Source organism: Phyllobates terribilis, unplaced genomic scaffold (assembly GCF_046119375.1).
Source record: "Phyllobates terribilis strain yellow unplaced genomic scaffold, ASM4611937v1 Scaffold_11__3_contigs__length_659146591, whole genome shotgun sequence".
Lineage (NCBI taxonomy): Eukaryota > Metazoa > Chordata > Amphibia > Anura > Dendrobatidae > Phyllobates > Phyllobates terribilis.
The window spans coordinates 470,502,996-470,522,103 of NW_027362771.1; the positions used below are offsets into that span (position 1 = coordinate 470,502,996).

The 19,108-nt window shown below is 43.0% G+C and overlaps 1 long non-coding RNA gene across 1 annotated transcript in view; it reads right to left on the reverse strand.

The window, feature by feature from the left end:
• Positions 1-13,709: 13,709 nt before the first annotated feature.
• LOC141165243 (uncharacterized) overlaps positions 13,710-19,108 on the reverse strand; it is a 196,152-nt gene continuing 190,753 nt past the window's right edge. Inside the window, exon 3 of the long non-coding RNA XR_012251111.1 lies at positions 13,710-15,664. This is a non-coding gene — a long non-coding RNA (uncharacterized lncRNA). The remainder of the gene's footprint in view (positions 15,665-19,108) is intronic.

The following is a 19,108-nucleotide window of genomic DNA, read 5'->3' on the forward strand; positions in this document are numbered from 1 at the left end:
CTCTTGATGCTGAGAGTTATTGCACCCTGTTCAGACGATGGTCTGCAGAGGTCAGGTGGAACGACCCTGCACTCAAGTTTCTGGCAGGCTTGAGTGAAAGGGTTAAAGATTTGCTCATTGCATTCCCTGCACCTGATACTTTGCAAGTTGCCATGCAGTTAGTTATCCATGTGGATAGAAGGTTGAGGGCCTGACAGAATGAGGAGAAGTTTCCTATATTGATGGATTCTGTTTCTCACGATAATCCTGCCGATACTGGGGAACCTATGCAGGTGGGGGCAATGTCATCCCATTCCAAGGAGAGGGACAGGAGGTTCTCTGAGGGACTTTGCTTGTATTGCGGTAAGGCTGATCATTTTTTAAGGCAATGCGAGGTTCGCTTAAGGAAAGAAAAAAAATGGTCAGTATAAATAACACTCCCGTTCGCATTGCGATTTTACGTTCTGATGGGGTGTTTTTTCCTGGTAATACCACCTGTCAGGGTCGTTCAATTGAGTTTCAGGTAATGGTGGATTGTGGTTCTGCACTTAACTTGATTGATCAACAATTTTTTGAAAAGTATATGTTCGGTTCTGAACCTTTGTCGTTTCCTTTTCCTGTGGTGGCGATTGATAATGCTCCCCTGGAGCATTCTTCGAAAGGTCACTGGGTTTCCGCTTACTATGAATATGGAACATCAGGAGCAGATTGACTTATTTGCACTTGCTAAATTGCCTTTCCCGGTCATCCTGGGGTTGGCCTGGTTAAAAGTGCATAATCCTTTGCTGGACTAGTCGTCTGGTTCCATAAGATACTGGGGTCAGGGGTGTTATGGTAAGTGTTGTAATGTTCACATTGCGACTGTTGTGAAGGGGGAGTTATCTGAACCCATTCAGGATTTTTGAAGGGTTTTTTCGGAGGTGGAGTCAAAAGCTTTACCAACTCATAGAGATTACGATTGCGCTATTGAGTTCGCCCCTGATGCTAAGCTCCCAAAGAGTCGGTTGTTCAATCTAACAATTCCCGAGAGGGAGGCTTTGAAAGAATACCTTCAGACTAATTTAGCTGGAGGTCACATAAGAACCTCTAAGTCTCCTGTAGCAGTTGGGTTCTTTTTTGTCAAAAAGAAGGATGGGGGTCTTAGGCCATGTCTGGATTTTCGGGAGATTAATAAGATCACTGTGCGCAATCCTTACCTGTTACCACTTATTCCGGATTTGTTTAACCAATTTACCGGAGCTAAATGGTTTTCTAAGATTGACATTCGTGGGGCATATAATTTGCTGTGGGTGAAGGATGGAGATGAATGGAAGACAGCTTTTAACACCCCGGTAGGTCATTTTGAGTGTTTGGTGATGCCTTTTGAGCTTACTAACGCTCCAGCATTTTTTCAAAATTTCATCAATGACATTCTGAGACCTTTGATCGGTAGGAGTGTTATTGTTTATCTGGATGATATTTTGATTTATTCATCGGATCTTGAGTCTCATTGGCAGAGAGTCCGCGAAGTTCTTCAGATACTGAGAGATAACACACTCTTTGCTAAATTGGAGAAGTGTCAGTTTGCTGTCCAGAAAATTTGTTTTTTGGGTTACTTTGTCTCTTGTGATGGTTTTGAGATGGACCCGGTGAAAGTTCAGGCTGTGCTGGAGTGGCCGAGGCCTGAAGGTTTGAAGTCTGTACAGAGGTTTTTGGGGTTTGCCAATTATTACAGGAAATTCATAAAGAGTTTCTCTGTCATCGCTAAACCCATTACTGATCTCACCAAGATGGGAGCTAATACAGTCCAATGGTCCACTGAGGCTATTGAAGCTTTTAAGTATCTCAAGGAGAGGTTCAGCTCTGCTCCTGTTCTTATCCAGACGGATGAGACCAAGCCATTTTTGGTTGAGGTGGATGCCTCATCTATAGGTGTGGGGCAGTTCTGTCCCAGGAGGGAGAGGATGAGGTGTATCCCTGTGCTTTCTTTTCAAAAAAAATTTCTGAGACAGAGCTCAATTATAATGTTGGGAATCGTGAGTTGTTGGCTATTAAACTCGCGTTTGAGCATTGGCGACATTTTTTGGAGGGGGCTTGACATCCTATACAGGTTTTCACTGATCATAATAATTTGATCTATTTGGACGCAGCTAAACGTTTGAATGCCCGTCAGGCTAGGTGGGCACTGTTTTTTTCCCGGTTCATTTTTTACGTAACCTTTGTCCCGGGGACAAAGAATGTTAAGGCTGACGCTTTGTCTCATAGTTTCTCTACAGCAGTGAATGCTGAGAGGGAGGAGTGTATTTTGCAGAGAGGGGAGGTGGTGGCCGCATTGGATTCTGAGTTGGAGAATAGCATCCTAGGAACTCAGAGTGCGGCACCAACTAACACTCCGTGTGGTAAATTGTTTGTGCCTAGAGCCTTGAGGAGAGCGTTGTTTGTTGAATGTCATGAGTATCGGTTGGCGGGTCACCCAGGGATTTCGGAAACTAGGAAGTCTATAGGTCGGAGTTTCTGGTGGCCAGGGTGGCAAAGGGAAGTCATCAAGTGGGTGCGTCAGCGTTCTGTGTGTGCTAGGTCAAAGGCCTCTCACACTCTGGCTGTGGGGTTGCTATGCCCCTTGGAAGTTCCTAGTTCGTAATGGATGCACCTTGCCATGGATTTTATCACTGATCTGCCTGTATCGGAGGGTTTTTCTGTCATCTAAGTTGCTGTGGACCGGTTTAGTAAAATGTGTCATCTGGTTCCATTCAACAAGTTACCTTGCACCAAGACTCTTGCTAAGGCTTTTGTGAAGGAGATTGTCAGGCTCCATGGTGTTCGGACATTGTTTCCAATAGAGGACCACAGTTTGTGGCTTGCTTTTGGCATGCTTTTTGTGACAGATTGAAAATTCATTTGTCATTCTCGTCGGGGTATCATCCAGAGTCCAATGGACAGACTGAAAGGAAGAACCAGGATGTCAAGCAGTTTTTGAGATGTTTTGTGGCAGACAATCAGGAAATGTGTTTGGAACTTCTACCACTTGCGGAGTTTGCCCTTAATAATCATACTTCTTCCTCGGCTGGGTGTTCTCCTTTTTTGTTGTTATACTGGCAGGTGTCCATCTTTTGGTCTATTTTCCAAAGTTGGGGCTGCTGTACCGGAGGAGGACAATTTTTCTGGTGATTTGGAGAGGGTTTGGACCAGTGTATGCCTGAACCTTAAAGAGGCTAACAGGAGATCAAAAAGGTATTTTGACAAAAAAAAAGGAGTCCTTGTTTGCTGTTGGGGACATGGTTTGGTTGTCCTCTAGGAATCTTCGTTTGAAAATTCCTTCTAAAAAACTGGGGCCTAAATTTGTGGGTCCTTTCAAAGTGGTTCAGATTGTCAACTCAGCAGCGGTGAGGTTGGGCATTCCCTCGTCCTGGAGGACTAATTCTGTGTTTCATGTGTCATTACTTCAGAACCCAGAGACGTCTGATAAGCAGGCGAAGCCTACTGTTCCTCCTGTTGATGAGGACGGTGAATTTTAGATTTTTTGCATTTTGGATTCCAGGTGGCATAGAGGGAGATTACAGTATCTTGTTTGCTGGAGAGGTTTCGGCCCCGAGGATAATTCCTGGGTGAAGTCTGAGGACGTGTCGGCCTCAAGGCTAATTAAGGCTTTTTACAGGAGATTTCCTGGTAAGGCTCAGCCTAGAGGATCCGGAGGATCCTCGTAAGAGGGGTGGTACTGTTAGAATCTATGTTGTTTTACTTTTCGGCCATCTTTTTGTGGTTTGCTGGCTTCTAGTCTTTTCCTCTGGTGCTGGGTGTCTTGGTCACGGGATCTCCTCACTCTTTATTACTCAGCACCTGTCTCCCATTCCTTGCTGGACATCAGTGTTGTTACGCTTGTGCTCTGGCTAAGTTGCCTTGTTAGTTCTTTGTGCTTAGGACAGTTGTTATCCTGGGACTTCTTGTTCCACCAGTTTTGTTCCCTTTAATCTTCATTTCTGCAACTAACTTTTCTGTTAGGAGGTCTCCTGTTTTTGCTCCCAGTCCTTAGATCTTTTAGGGACCCCTTTCCCCTTTCTTCAGGTCTTCTTTTGAGTTCAGTGCAGGAGTGTCGGTTGGGCTATTCACAAGGAATAGGGCACCCACCCCAGCATAGGGTTTAAGCTGAGTCTCAGTGCAGGGACAGCTTTTCCCTCCTATTCCTTAGTTCTTAGTTGCAGTACATAACAACAGCAATATCGTAATGTCAAGATCAGATTTTAATATCCTACATAGTTTGGTGTCGTCAGCAAAGACTGACACTTTACTCTCAATCCCATCACCAATGTCATTAATAAAGAGGTTAAAAAGAATCGGTCCTAGCACAGATCCCTGCGGCACCCCACTGCTGACTATGTCTCATTTACAGAATGTACCATTTATGACGACTCTTTGTTTCCTACCATTTAGCCAATTCCTTACTCATCTACATATATTCCTCCCAAGTCCTTGCTTCTGTATAAGGCTTCTATGAGGTACAGTATCAAATGCCTTTGCAAAGTCCAGATAAATCACATCAGCCGCATTACCAACATCCAGATTTGCACTTACCTCCTCATAGAAACCCAACATGTTGGTTAGACATGACCTATTTTTCATGAATCCACGCTGATTATCATTTATTATATTACTCTCTGTGATAATACACTGCAGGTCATCTCTTATGATGCCCTTAAAAAATTTGCACGCTACTGATGTCAGACTTACTGGACAGTAGTTACTTGGATCCACCTTCTTGCCTTTCTTAAATATCGGTACCACATTGGCTATCCTCCAATCCTGTGGCACTACCCCTGTTACAAGAGAGTCTAAGAATGCGAGATACATCAGTTTGTCAATTACTGTGCTCAATTCAAACAGTGTCCGTGGGTGAATACCATCCAGGCCAGGGGATTTGTTATTGTTTAATTTGCTCAGATGCAGGCGTACTTCTTCTTGTGTTAAACTAGTTATTGCAGGTGGTGAACTTTGATTTTTGCCCTGGTGAAAAATCCCTGGAACAGACTGTTTGGTGGTGAACATGGATGAAAACTGTCTGTTTAATATCTCAGCCTTTTCTTTGTCCTCTATAATTATCTTGTTATTATCGTCTTTTAAGGGGCTGATACCATCTGATTTTCTCTTTTTGGCATTGATGTATGTATATAATTTTTGGGGATTTATTTTAATGTCACTGATGATTTGCTGCTCTGTAGATAATTTTGTTAGCTTGATTTCTTTTTTATATTTCTTATTTAGGTTTTTATACTCCAGAAATGCTATTTCTGTATTCTCGGCCTTCAAGATTTTGAATGCCCTTTATTTTTGTCTAATTAAACTTTGTACTGTCATATTTATCCATAATGGTTTCTTTTTATTCCTGTGCAAATTGCCTCTTCAGAGAAAAAGAGGACTTGTACTCTATAGCGCCACCTATTGGAAGTAGCAATCCTACAAGTCGCAATCAACCCTTTTTATTCCTGGACATTTTATTACCAGAGGGTATAAATTTTCTACAGAATTCTAGTAGCATTTCCATAAATATGCCTCATTTATGTTCGGTATCCCCAGTTACCATGACATGGTCCCAGTCTACTCGATTAAGCTCTTCCCTTAATTTGTTGAAATCAGCTTTCCTAAAGTTCCAGGTTTTTGCATTTCCTTTTTGAAATGTTTTATTGAATATTACATTGAAACTTGCCATATGATGGTCACTGTTTCCCAAATGCTCCCAAACCTGTAGATCTGAAATTGTATCTGGTCTATTTGACAGCACCAGATCCAGCAGATTAACGCCACTGGTTGGTTCATCTACCAGCTGAGAGAGGTAATTGTCCTGAACTGTGGGTAAGAACTTGCAGCTTTTAGCAACCAGAAGATTCTATGTTCCAATGAATATCAGGATAGTTAAAAGCCCCCATAATAAGGACCCTATTATTATTTGCTGCATTTTTAATTTATTCCAGCATTTTGTCCTCTACCAGTTCAGATATATTAGGAGGCTTGTAACAAACTTCAATTAGCAGCTTTCCATTATTGCTATCCCCATGTACATTAACCCAGACTGAGTCTGCATTGTCGCAGCTCCCCCCAATGTTGTCATTGCGCACAAGTTTTAAGTTGGATCTTACGAATATACACACCCCTCCACCTTTTTTGGCTTTCCTGTCCTTTCTAAATGTAGTGTATCCCTCTATGTTTGTCATCCAGTCTTGGGTTTCATTCAGCCAGGTTTCCATAATGCCCACCACATCGTATTCTGTGACCGACATAAGAGTCTCCAGTTCAGCCATTTTGTTTGCGAGACTTCTTGTATTTGCCAGCAGACATTTAATATAATTAGCACATTTGTTACTGCTACTCAGCTCCCTACTTTCCTTGTATATCCCAGCCCCCCCTAGATCCTCTATAACCCCTCCTGTCCCACTCTGTCTATTCTATCTATTCCCTTATTAGCACGAATACCTTACCTCCCCCCAGATCCTAGTTTAAAAACTCCTCCATCCGTCTGACCATCTTTTCCCCCCGCATGGCTGCATCCTCCCCATTGAGATGCAGCCCGTCCCTTCCGTAGAGCCTGTAGCCGACAGCGAAGTTGGCCCAGTTCTCCATGAACTCAAACCCTTCCTTCCTGCACCAATTTCTGAGCCACTTATTTATCTCCCTAAGCTCCTGCTGTCTATCTAGTGACACACGTGGCACCTGCAGTATTTCTGAAAACATAGGAGGTCCTGGCCTTCAGATTCTCTTCTAGTTCCCTGTAGTCATTTATAAGAACCTTACACCTCCACCTAACTTTGTCATTAGTACTGATGTGTACCGTGACTGCTGGGTCGTCCCCAGCCCCACCCAGAAATCTGCCTATCCGATCCGCAATATGTCGACCCCGAACACCCGACAGCCAACACACTGTTTGGCATTCACAGTCTCGGCGGCAGATGACCCTGTCTGTCCGCCTTGCTGCAGTCCGACTTCCCTCCTTCCTACAGCAGTCGTCTTCCTGGTTGCTAGGAGCAACGTCCTGCTGCAGGGATCCCAGCCCTGGGCTAGCATTCCTAATATCAGCCAAACAGGCATATTTACTAGGTTGTGCCAGATCAGGACTGGGCTCTCTGGCACTTTTCCCCCTACCCCTTCTTCTAACTATTACCCAGGTACCTACTTCTGGGTCCTAATCTTCCCCACCTCCACCCTCACTGGCCCAAACCAGTGCAAGCTCAGTGAGCTCTAAACTCCTCTCCAGGTTTGCAATGCTCCTGAGTGTTGCTAGCTTCACATTTAGATCCAGTATCTGGGCTTCCAAACATGTAACTCGCTGACATCGAGCGCAGACATATTCACCCTCAAACGGCTGTTCAAGGCATGCATACATCTCACAAGAAGCACACTGTTACGGATCCGGGTGGTGGAACCTCTGTGCTGCGGTGCAAGGAGGGACCAGAGGGGCATGACTAAGTATCTACTCAGCCTGACCAGGGTCGCACGGCGGCTCAGTCGACTCCGTGAACCAGGGAGGGACCGAGCAGAGGGACCAGGTGCCACTCTGGGACCAACCTTGTATGAGAGTAGGTGACTCCCACGAGTCTGAAGGCAGGAACTGACCAGTACAGCGGAAGAGCACAGCAGGCAGGCTGACGGGTGGTCCAGGTAGTCAGGCAGGCTGATTCAGCTGATAGCCAGACAGGTGCTCCGGGTAGGCAAGCTGGCGGGCACAACAGATAACAGGCAGGTGCTTCCAGGTGAGCAGGCAGGTGGGCACAGCAGGTAAAGGCAGGCAAGCGGGCACGGCAGGTAACAGGCAGGTGCTACCAGGTAGGCAGGTGGGCAGAGCCCATAGACAGACTGGCGGACTGGACTGAAGATCAGACTGGCGGACAAGACTGACTTGCAGAGGACCTGAGGGCTGAAGCAAAGTAAGTATCACAAAGCAACAACCTTGCACGGGCACCTCCATATTGGAGGAGGTGCTTTAAATAGGGAGAGTCCTCCGGCCATTGGTCGGGGACTTTTTAGGACGGCGCGCGCGGCCCCTTTAAGAGGGAGGGAGCATGCGCCCTAAGCAGAGTGCCCGGGAAGCTGCGTGCACCAGCAGCATCAGGGAGGCCGGAAGACGCCGGAGCAGGAGCGCGGTGGTAAGAGGGACGGCGTCTCTGCCTAGCAGAGGGCAGAGACACCGATGCTACACACACCTGGTAGCATTGTCCATGGGGCACATATTATATGGGGATAAACAATACAAGTAAAAGCAGAAAAACTAAATAGAAGGCTAGTAAGGAAAACACCAAACTATGCTCTGGCGTTAAACTATGTTATTGCGCTTAACTATGTACTTTTCTGCCACCTTTGTACTTAACTGCAGACTCTGGGACGCTCAATCCAGCCTCTACACACTCAGGAGCCTGGTTGGTTTTTGACTTGTAGTGCTTGCAATCAGCAAACTTTAAAAATCTATAAAATGTATTATTTTTAATTCACTAAAATAGCACTTGAAAAAACACCAAAGAAAATAAATATCCTAAGATCTCAGGTAAAAAAAATATTCAGATTTGGATCACTTGAAATGGAATAACCCGACAACGTCATTTAACCCTAGAACGCATACCTGGGGCCTCGCAGGCCCGCCCTGTTAATTGTTTTCTATTTTCTGCAAGATTACTTTAGTTAGAATTTTGAAACTCTAGGTATTCCTCAGGTATATAGTTGTTTGTCATTTTTGTTTGAGTTATTCCATGTTATTTGCACACGGGCCTAAAAGGCCCCAGGTATGTGAAAAAGTAGATTTTTATGGTCATGCGTTCTAGGGTTAAAAGACCTGCTGAATACCACAATATTCCTATATACTATGGTATTGCAGTATACAGCATAAGCCAACCTTAGGCATTCAGCCCTTTGGCTGTTCCTGTCGAGGCAACAGACCAGTACAGCCAAAGGCCTGGAAACAGTGACATAATGCAACACGTGGCCACCCCATCTCCCCTCTTAGCATCACAATATCAGTGATATCTGCATCCACAAGATGCAGATACCTGTGAATATAATGGTGGCTGGCTCCTTCTTCCACTATTCAGCCTATGTGACTCAGACTCAGCTCAGAAGGCACATTACTGGATCCAGTAAGCAAAAATCGGATCAGTTAGAAATTAAAGAAAAACAGATGGCTGATTAACCGATCTGTTTTCCATAGACTTCAATGTTAAAAAAACGGATCCAGCAGAGATCAGTTATTTAAAAACGGACTGAAAAGTTGTATCTGCACAACTTTTTTGCCAACGGACGCTGCTGAATCCATTCTCTCTGATCACTACTGGACATGTGAACGTAGCCTTAGGTTGTCCTCATGCACATAAGACTGTCGGTCAATCCTGCATGGCTAACTTAAAAAGGGCCTAAATGTGTTATAGATATAAAGGATTGATGGTAAATGAGAGTAACACAATATTTTTCACGCTGACATTTAGTAAACATAAAACAGGGTCATGGTTTACCAAAGTGTCCACTGTATTACCAAAGTCTCCGATGTATCTAGTAACAGCAGAATTATCTACACTTTATAGCTTGATCATATGCAATTATTTTTTTTAAAACAAGATAAGGAAGATATACAGAATACTATATGTGTGTCTATTGGATGTTATATATAACAATAATAATGGATACAATTAATGTATCTTTCATAACGTTAGTTTATTAATACCAGAAGGTTAATACTTTCTTACATTTCTGTTTGCTAATTGGTTGAACTACTGGGATACGGTGGCAATAATCTCTATGGAGATGCTCAACAGGGCCTTCTTTTAATGAGCTAAACAGATGCAAAATTAATTTCTAGATGACATATGATATGCTTGTTTGTTCTTGGTACATTTCATTTTACAATTAAATGCACACAGAAACAAAATTAACAGCAGGTACAGTAGATCACCTAAAAAGTGTATGCGATCTGATTTTATATATGGTAAACTTAAAGTGTACTTTTTGTATATGTAATAATATGGCCCTGTTTAATGATAGTTTAGAAAGTTTAGATATCTTACAGTTGTGTTGTAATTTTAAATAAACTTAATTGTACATATGATTTTTACATGTTCAATTTATCTTCCCTTTAAGGCTTCCTTCACATGTCCACTTAAAAAAACATATGCGTGAGACGGTCCGTTTTTATTATCCATTTGGTTTTCTGTTGGCCGTCTGTGTGTATGCGTGTGCCATCCGTGTGTACATGGGTACGATTTGTGTATTATCCATGTGCCGTCTGTATGACACTCACCGGAATAAAATTCAGAATAGAAATGACAGATTTCTATGTGATAGACGTGCAAAGATAGATAGATTGATATCCATCACATATATCATTTGAGCCTTGTAGCTTACTGTACATCTAGGTTTTTAAACTTTGACACATGGTAAAGTTTTTAATATTAAACAGAGTAGAACCATCCCGAATGGGGTTGCCTTGCCGTGGTGGGATGGCTTTTATGCTATTTTTGATGAAAAACAGTGTTACTAAGATGCACTTAAATGCACTTTTGCTTTTTATTTATTTACAGCAGGGTTTATGTTCAGTTTGCTTCTTGTAGCTTTTTTCTGATTTATGGCCATTGTGAAGATGTGTTTATGAGCTGCATGCAGGGCCGCCATCAGGGCATTACTGCCCTTATTGCTGTATGGGGCCAGGTGACCAGAAGCAAAGAGCAGGGGCCTGGCCCAGGCCCCCCTCTTGTGCTTCTGCTCACCAGGCCCCGGGGTCTCACATGCCGACGCGCTGCTGCTGGCGGCATACATGTCCTCTGCGCAGTGAGCCTTGGAGCTCTCACAGCCATCAAAACTAAACAGCCGTGCAGCTCCAAGGGAGTCCCTCCTCCCCTTCAGTGATGCACTGGAGACGGCGCGTACACTATGTCAACGCATATGACCATCATATACCAGCGTCAGGATGCCAGTTCAGAAGTGGAGCTGCAGAAAATCGTATGAGAGGTAAATATGAAAACTTTTATTTTTGTAATAGAATTAATTATATGGTCTTGGGGGGAGAGTAGAGCACATGATGAACTAGGAGTGGGGGATAGGGAGAGCACATGATGAACTGGGAGTGGAGGGTAGGGAGAGCAGATGATGAATTGGGAGTGGAGGGTGGGGAGAGCACATGATAAATTGGAAGTGGGGGAGCAAATGATGAATTGGGAATTGGGGGGGCAAATGATGATGACCACAGGGTGAGGGTGGGGGAGAGAAAGGACATGACAAAATTAATTTGGGGCAGAGAGGGCATGTAAGGATAATGAATCTGGGGAGTGCGAGGTACAGAGTGGGGGGCGTTGAGGATGATGGAGTGTGACTAGTAATGAATTGGGGGAAAGAGTACAGGTTCTAATTAATTTATATATTTATTAGGTGGGGAAAGTGGCTATTTTTAGTTAGTGGGGGCGCAGTGGTGGATTAAAATTTATTTTTGGAATGGTGGGTTGCATAATAACTAATTATATATTAATGATGGTTGCACAACTGTATTCAGCTGCATAGTGCAGAAGTTGGAGAATGTGCTCTAGATAACTGTGTGTTATTTTATGCAGAGACAAGTGATGGCGGTCTGTGCTGGATGAAAGAAAAAAGGGAAGATGAAGAACAACTAGAGACATCACTGTTGAATCAGTGTGTAAGGCCACGGCCCTACTATCAGTATTTGGTCAGTATTCAGTCAGTATTTTTTCTCAGGAGTGAGTGATAAATGCAGAATTGGTTCACTTGTTTCTATTATACCTTTTCTCTGATTGTTTCTCACCTGTTTTGGCTCCCACTCCTGACAAAAAATACTGACCGAATACTGATAGTAGGGCCGTGGCTTAACCTGTACACTGACACAACACACTATATACTATGTACAGAGCTTCTGTGTATAATGTCACTGGTGATCACTGTATTACCTGTACACTATATACAGAGCTCCTATGTATAATGTTACTGGTGATCCCTGTATTACCTGTACACTATACACTATATACAGAGCTCCTGTGTATAATGTCACTGGTGAGGGGGCATGGCCAGCCATGGAGAAGTGAAGACATGTGGTGCAGCGCTCCTCCACTCCAAGATCTTAATAAGCTGTCTAACTGGCACATAAAGCATGGGCAAAACAAAGAAAAGCTCATCCAAAGCTCCTCATATCTTATCTGCTTCCCAAGGAGAAATCCAGGCTTATCTCCTCTGAAGCAGCAGCTCAGCAGCACCTCAGACACAGGAGACAGCTGAACTCTCGGTGACACAGGAGATACAGGCCAGTAAAACTGTTCAAACTCCCCCATTCCCCTGCCACACACATCTCACTTAGATGGATGGAGATAATACTACTCACCATGCCACAGTTAGCCACAGGGAAGCCGCGCCAGTGCCTTCCTGTAAAATGAAGATGGCTCCAGCACCTCTCTCCAGAGTGCAGATAAGCAGACATGTGGAGTTCAGTGAAAAGCCGGCCACCCACCCTCCTCGGCAGATGCTGGCTTCAGAGGGCAGCCAGTGTAACTCACAGGACAGAAAGGCACACATAATAACAGATCCTAATGCTCAAATACAGTATGGAATAAAATCTCTCCCTCTCAGGACATCTGATAATCCTGACACAGGCTTTGATTTAACAGCTCCTGGCAGATAAATGAATGCTTCTCAAGTGCCAAATATTATAACATCAGTGGGGTCTACTCTATTCCAATCTGGTCCCCAGCTGGGGATTCATCAGCAGGACAGAATATATAATATTATTGTGCAGCCCATGCAAGACCCGTCAGTTACATGTGAGGAATCTGAACAGTGGTTAAATGGTCAATCCCAAGACTTGCCCGCAGGGTTTCCACAGATTTTGTGCACTCAATTGGAGAAAAGCGATAATAACTCCTGCACCCAGCTGTCCACCGCAACACCCATCGGGTCATCACTACAATTAACGCCGCCTGGGGAAGGGGGCAGCAGATTAGTAACATTGGACGACATTCAACCGCTACTGCAGTCTATTCCAACCAAAGAGGACATGTCATCCTTTGCAAAATATATTGTGGATGAATGTAAACAGGAGTTTGCCAAACTTCAATCAGAAGTAACTACTTTGGCAACTAGAGTGTGGATGCTCTGGAACAAACTATGATAAAATCATCATCAGAAATCTCCACTCTCCAGGACACATATAGTAAACCTTCAATCTCATCAGCGATCAGGAAAATCGGGGAAGACGCAACAACCTGAGAATCAGGGGTCTTCCAGAATCAGTCTCAGCGTCAGATTTATCAACCGCCCTGAATCAGCTATTTAACAAAATACTGGGAGCTCCTTCTTCATCAAGAATTGAATTGGACAGAGCACACAGAGCACTTCGCCCCATGGACCCAGAACCCAGTAAAACCAGGGACGTAATCTGCAGGATCCATTATTATAAAACTAAATAACAGAGCTTATTAAAAGCGAGATACAGCCCTGCAACTGTAGACCATGTACTGGGGTGGTCTCTCTCAGAATACAGCGGTCCGAGGACAAAGAACACGACCAGGCAATTTGTTAAGAAACTAATTTTTACTAACAACAAAAACAGGGTTAACCCGGAAATGTAAGAAAGAAACAGAGATAAATATCACACACACCTAGCCCAGATCAGCTAGGACCCCTGCGCTGCACATCCGATAGGCCCATATGTTCTATCAGATGCAATATAATTTGCCTGACCTGTGCTTATGCCTAATGCGGTAACCAGGAGTTTCCCAGAGCAAGGGTGTAATTAGATGAGTGCAAGAGGCAGCCCCTGCAGTGGTGCAGCGTAGAGATTCACAAACTTAACAATTCTCTAAAATTACAATTCAGTTATGCTATCTATACACAAGCTTACCCACTGAGGGGAGTATCTAGCTAATATTCACACAGCCCTATTAGCAAACAATGTCTCTAACTGAGAATTTACATTTATAGACTGCGTGCAAACGTCCACCGGGATCCCTGTGGTGGAGCCTGAGCTCAGGACTTACCAACCATTAACTGATCATTGAAAAAGCTGTCTGATCATCCGAACAGCCGTTTAGCTGGGAGACTGTGGAGTGGATCCTGGGCTTTTCACCTGAAGTGCAGTTTTAGCCTGACAGGCTAGCAGAAGATCATTCACGTAGCCGATGCTTTTGGGGGGAATCCAACTCTGCATCCAACTGTAGTTGTCCCCCAACGTGTTTCCTCTTCTCTGACAGGAATTACTGGAACAGTCTGTCTCTGACAGGAGCCCTCTCACATTTGTCTCTATTCACAGTTACAACTGCACTCTAAGATGTCCGCCTTCAACCCTTAGAAATCCTTCAGTTCTCAACTGTTGCTTTGGGCGGCTCAAACCGGTTATTTTCCTGTGTGCCAACTGACACACAGGTTGACAGTAGTACCCAAATAACATCTCTTATGTTTATAAATGTAATAATGTAATATATATCTGCTAAACACCAATAATATCTTTTATGTTTATACCTGTAATACATATCTGCTAAACACCAATAACATCTTTTATGTTTACACAGGTAATCATATCTACTGAAACAGCTTCAGATGGGAGTGGAGTGGGAATCTTCAACCACCCCCTCACACAACCATCTATAAAGGCCGGCAACTACTGATTCTACCTGACCTATCCAGAAGGACACTATCTATGAGTTCTGCTTTAAAACCTCTCACAGGCATCCTTAGGGAACTGGAGCTTCCCTACCACTGGGGATTTCCGTTTGCTCTATTTGTCAGGTGTAAAGGACGTTCGATTTGTCTCCGTTCACCAGAGGACTTGCCAGATTTTCTGTCTCAGCTTAACCTCCCTCATATATCGCTTCCTTAATGGCTGCAGTTTTTCTTCTTCTCTTCTGACTATAGACAATGGATCATGCCGTCGGTCGGATAGAGAGGACTCTCTTTCTGATGAGTTTCCACAAAGATCCTTCAGGCGACCATGGAAGCCGAAACCAGTGAACAGATCTCCCTTAAGAGACCCGGATTGAAATATTCAAGCTTTAAATATAACCTGTGTCCTACATAATATGCATATTGTTATGTATACACGATATGAATACTATTATGCCTGTGTGATACTTGTTAATGGGTGCCTGTATGCTGGGAAACACTTAGCTGGGGCTACTTACTATTGCCTTAGCTAATTCATATGCAGGTAACTCTTATGTTCTAATTAATGTTCTAATTACAGCTCTCAGAAATGAGTGAGTTATACTTTTGAAAGTTCCGCTTAGCCAGTTGGTCAGGCCTAGTCAAAAAATGTTTATCACTTTGTAGCACACCCCCCCCCTTTGTGATGCCTGGCTGTCACTTTCCCCTCATAGGGACTCTACTGAGCGATATGGGACTTTACCTTACTTGGTTCTGCATATTTTGGTTAGTTATAACCATGACAGTGAATCTTTCACCATTGTCTTTTTTGTCAAAAATCTTTCCTTACCTGGTCTACCTCCCACAGCCATTTCTGAGATATAACATTGTTGTCAACAATCTTTTTCCTTTGGTTTCCAGAGTAGTGTGGAGGGTGTCGGACCACCTGCGGCATTAAGTCCATGGCGACACTTAAACTTGCTTCATTGAACGTGAGGGGGCTGAACGTACCGGAAAATAGTGTCCATATTCTTAGACTCCTTCATAAGAAAAAGGTGCAGATTGCCTGCCTACAGGAGACTCATTTTAAGGAGCACCACACCCCCATCTGTAAAAATAAATATTACACCCATTAGTACCTTTGCAACAATACCCTTTCTAAAAGCAAAGGCGTAGCCATTCTTATTCACAAAAATTTAACACATGAGGTAATAAACATTGTCAATGATCCCACTGCTAGATATATGATTTTTTTATAAGAATAGGAGATAAAATTTTCACCATTATTAATACATATGCTCCTAATCAAGGTCAGGCCCAATTTATCATAGATTTGATAGATATGGTGGTGCCGATTGTCAAAGGAACAGTTATTCCATGCGGTGATTTTAATCTGACATTAGACCCTGCCTTAGATAACGCGACAGGGAAAGCGTCTATGTATGGTTTCCATTGTATTTTAGTAACTTCATAATTGTAATACTGATGGCTTAAAATGTTCCCTTTCCTCCTTTTTCTTCCTATAACTTGATGTTTTATTGGCCGTTATACTATATATATTCTATGATGTATTGATGCTTATATTGTCCTGTTTCTTCTTCTTCTCTTTTTTTTGTATTTTTGTAATTGAAAATTATATAACCATTCAATAAAAATTAAATTTTGAAATAATGTCACTGGTGATCCCTGTATTACCTGTATACTGTACACTATATACAGAGCCCCTGTGTATAATGTCACTGGCACACTATATTACTAAGTACAGAGCTCCTGTGTATAATGGAACTTATGGTAATATTAGTATTGCGTTTTTTTATTAATGATCAGTATTGTAGCATTCAGTCACTATGTGGTGTTAATATGTGGTCTGGCCATAGTGTGGCGGTATTTGCTCCTTGTACAGTACAGACCAAAAGTTTGGACACACCTTCTCATTTAAAGATTTTTCTGTATTTTCATGACTATGAAAATTGTACATTCACACTGAAGGCATCAAAACTATGAATTAACACATGTGGAATTATATACTTAACAAAAAAGTGTGAAACAACTGAAAGTATGTCTTATATTCTAGGTTCTTCAAAGTAGCCACCTTTTGCTTTGATGACTGCTTTGCACACTCTTGGCATTCTCTTGATGAGCTTCAAGAGGTAGTCACCGGAAATGGTCTTCACTTCACAGGTGTGCCCTGTCAGGTTTAATAAGTGGGATTTCTTGCCTTATAAATGGGGTTGGGAAAATCAGTTGTGTTGTGCAGAAGTCTGGTGGATACACAGCTGATAGTCCTACTGAATAGACTGTTAGAATTTGTATTATGGCAAGAAAAAAGCAGCTAAGTAATGAAAAATGAGTGGCCATCATTACTTTAAGAAATGAAGGTCAGTCAGTGCGAAAAATTGGGAAAACTTTGAAAGTGTCCCCAAGTGCAGTTGCAGAAACCACCAAGCGCTACAAAGAAACTGGCTCACATGAGGACCGCCCCAGGAAAGGAAGACCAAGAGTCACCTCTGCTTCTAAGGATAAGGTTTTCCGAGTCACCAGCCTCAGAAATCGCAGGTTAACAGCAGCTCAGATTAGAGACCAGGTCAATGCCACACAGAGTTCAAGCAGAAGACACATCTCTTCAACAACTGTTAAGAGGAGACTTTGTGCAGCAGGCCTTCATGGTAAAATAGCTGCTAGGAAACCACTGCTAAGGACAGGAAACAAGCAGAAGAGACTTGTTTGGGCTAAAGAACACAAGGAATGGACATTAGACCAGTGGAAATCTGTGCTTTGGTCTGATGAGTCCAAATTTGAGATCTTTGGTTCCAACCACGGTGTCTTTGTGCGACGCAGAAAAGGTGAACGGATGGACTCTACATGCCTGGTTCTCACCCTGAAGCATGGAGGAGGAGGTGTGATGGTGCTTTTCTGGTGACACTGTTGGAATTTTATTCAAAATTGAAGGCATACTGAACAAGGATGGCTACCACAACATCTTGCAGCGGCATGCTATTCCATCCAGTTTGCGTTTAGTTGGACCATCATTTATTTTTCAACAGGACAATGACCCCAAACACACCTCCAGGCTGTGTAAGGGCTATTTGACCAAGAGGGGGAGTGATGGGGTGCTACGCCAGATGACCTGGCCTCCACAGTCACCAGACCTGAACCCAATCCAGATGGTTTGGGGTGAGCTGGACCGCAGAGTGAAGGCAAAAGGGCCAACAAATGCTAAGCATCTCTGGGAACTCCTTCAAGATTGTTGGAAGACCATTTCCGGTGACTACCTCTTGAAGCTCATCAAGAGTATGCCAGAAGTGTGCAAAGCAGTCATCAAAGCAAAAGGTGGCTATTTTGAAGAACCTAGAATATAAGACATATTTTCAGTTGTTTCACACTTTTTTGTTAAGTATATAATTCCACACGTGTTAATTCATAGTTTTGATGCCTTCAGTGTGAATGTACAATTTTCATAGTCATGAAAATACAGAAATACAGAAAAATCTTTAAATGAGAAGGTGTGTCCAAACTTTTGGTCTGTACTGTATGTGGTATTATTTAGCCACAACGTGTTGGTAATACAGTTATATGAAAAAGTTTGGGCACCCCTATTAATCTTAAGCTTAATGTTTTATAAAAATTGGTGTTTTTGCAACAGCTATTTCAGTTTGATATATGTAATAACTGTTGGACACAGTAATGTTTCTGCCTTGAAATGAGGTTTATTATACTAACAGAAAATGTGCAATCTGCATTCAAACAAAATTTGACAGGTGCATAAGTATGGGCACCCTTATCATTTTCTTGTTTTAAATACTCCTACCTACTTTTTACTGACTTACTAAAGCACTTTTTTTGGTTTTGTAACCTCATTGAGCTTTGAACTTCATAGCCAGGTGTATGCAATCATGAGAAAAGCTACTTAAAGTGGCCACTTGCAAGTTGTTCTCCTGTTTGAATCTCCTCTGAAGAGTGGCATCATGGGCTCCTCAAAACAACTGTCAAATGATCTGAAAACAAAGATTATTCAACATATGTGTTCAGTGGAAGGATACAAAAAGCTGTCTCAGAGATTTAACCTGTCAGTTTCCACTGTGAGGAACATAGTAAGGAAATGGAAGAACACAGGGACAGTTCTTGTTAAGGCCAGAAGTGGCAGGCCAAGAAAAACATCAGAAAGGCAGAGAAGAAGAATGGTGAGATCAGTCAAGGACAATCCTCAGACCAACTCCAGAGAGCTGCAGCATCAACTTGCTGCAGATGGTGTCACTGTGCATCGGTCAACTATACAACGCACTTTGCACAAGGAGAAGCTGTATGGGAGAGTGATGCGAAAGAAGCCATTTCTGCAAGCACGCCACAAACAGAGTCGGTTGAGGTATGCAAAAGCACATTTGGAGAAGCCAATTTCTTTTTGGAAGAAGGTCCTGTGGACTGATGAAACCAAGATTGAGTTGTTTGGTCATACAAAAAGGCGTTATGCATGGCGGCAAAAAAACACAGCATTCCAAGAAAAACACTTGCTACCCACAGTAAAATTTGGTGGAGGTTCCATCATGCTTTGGGG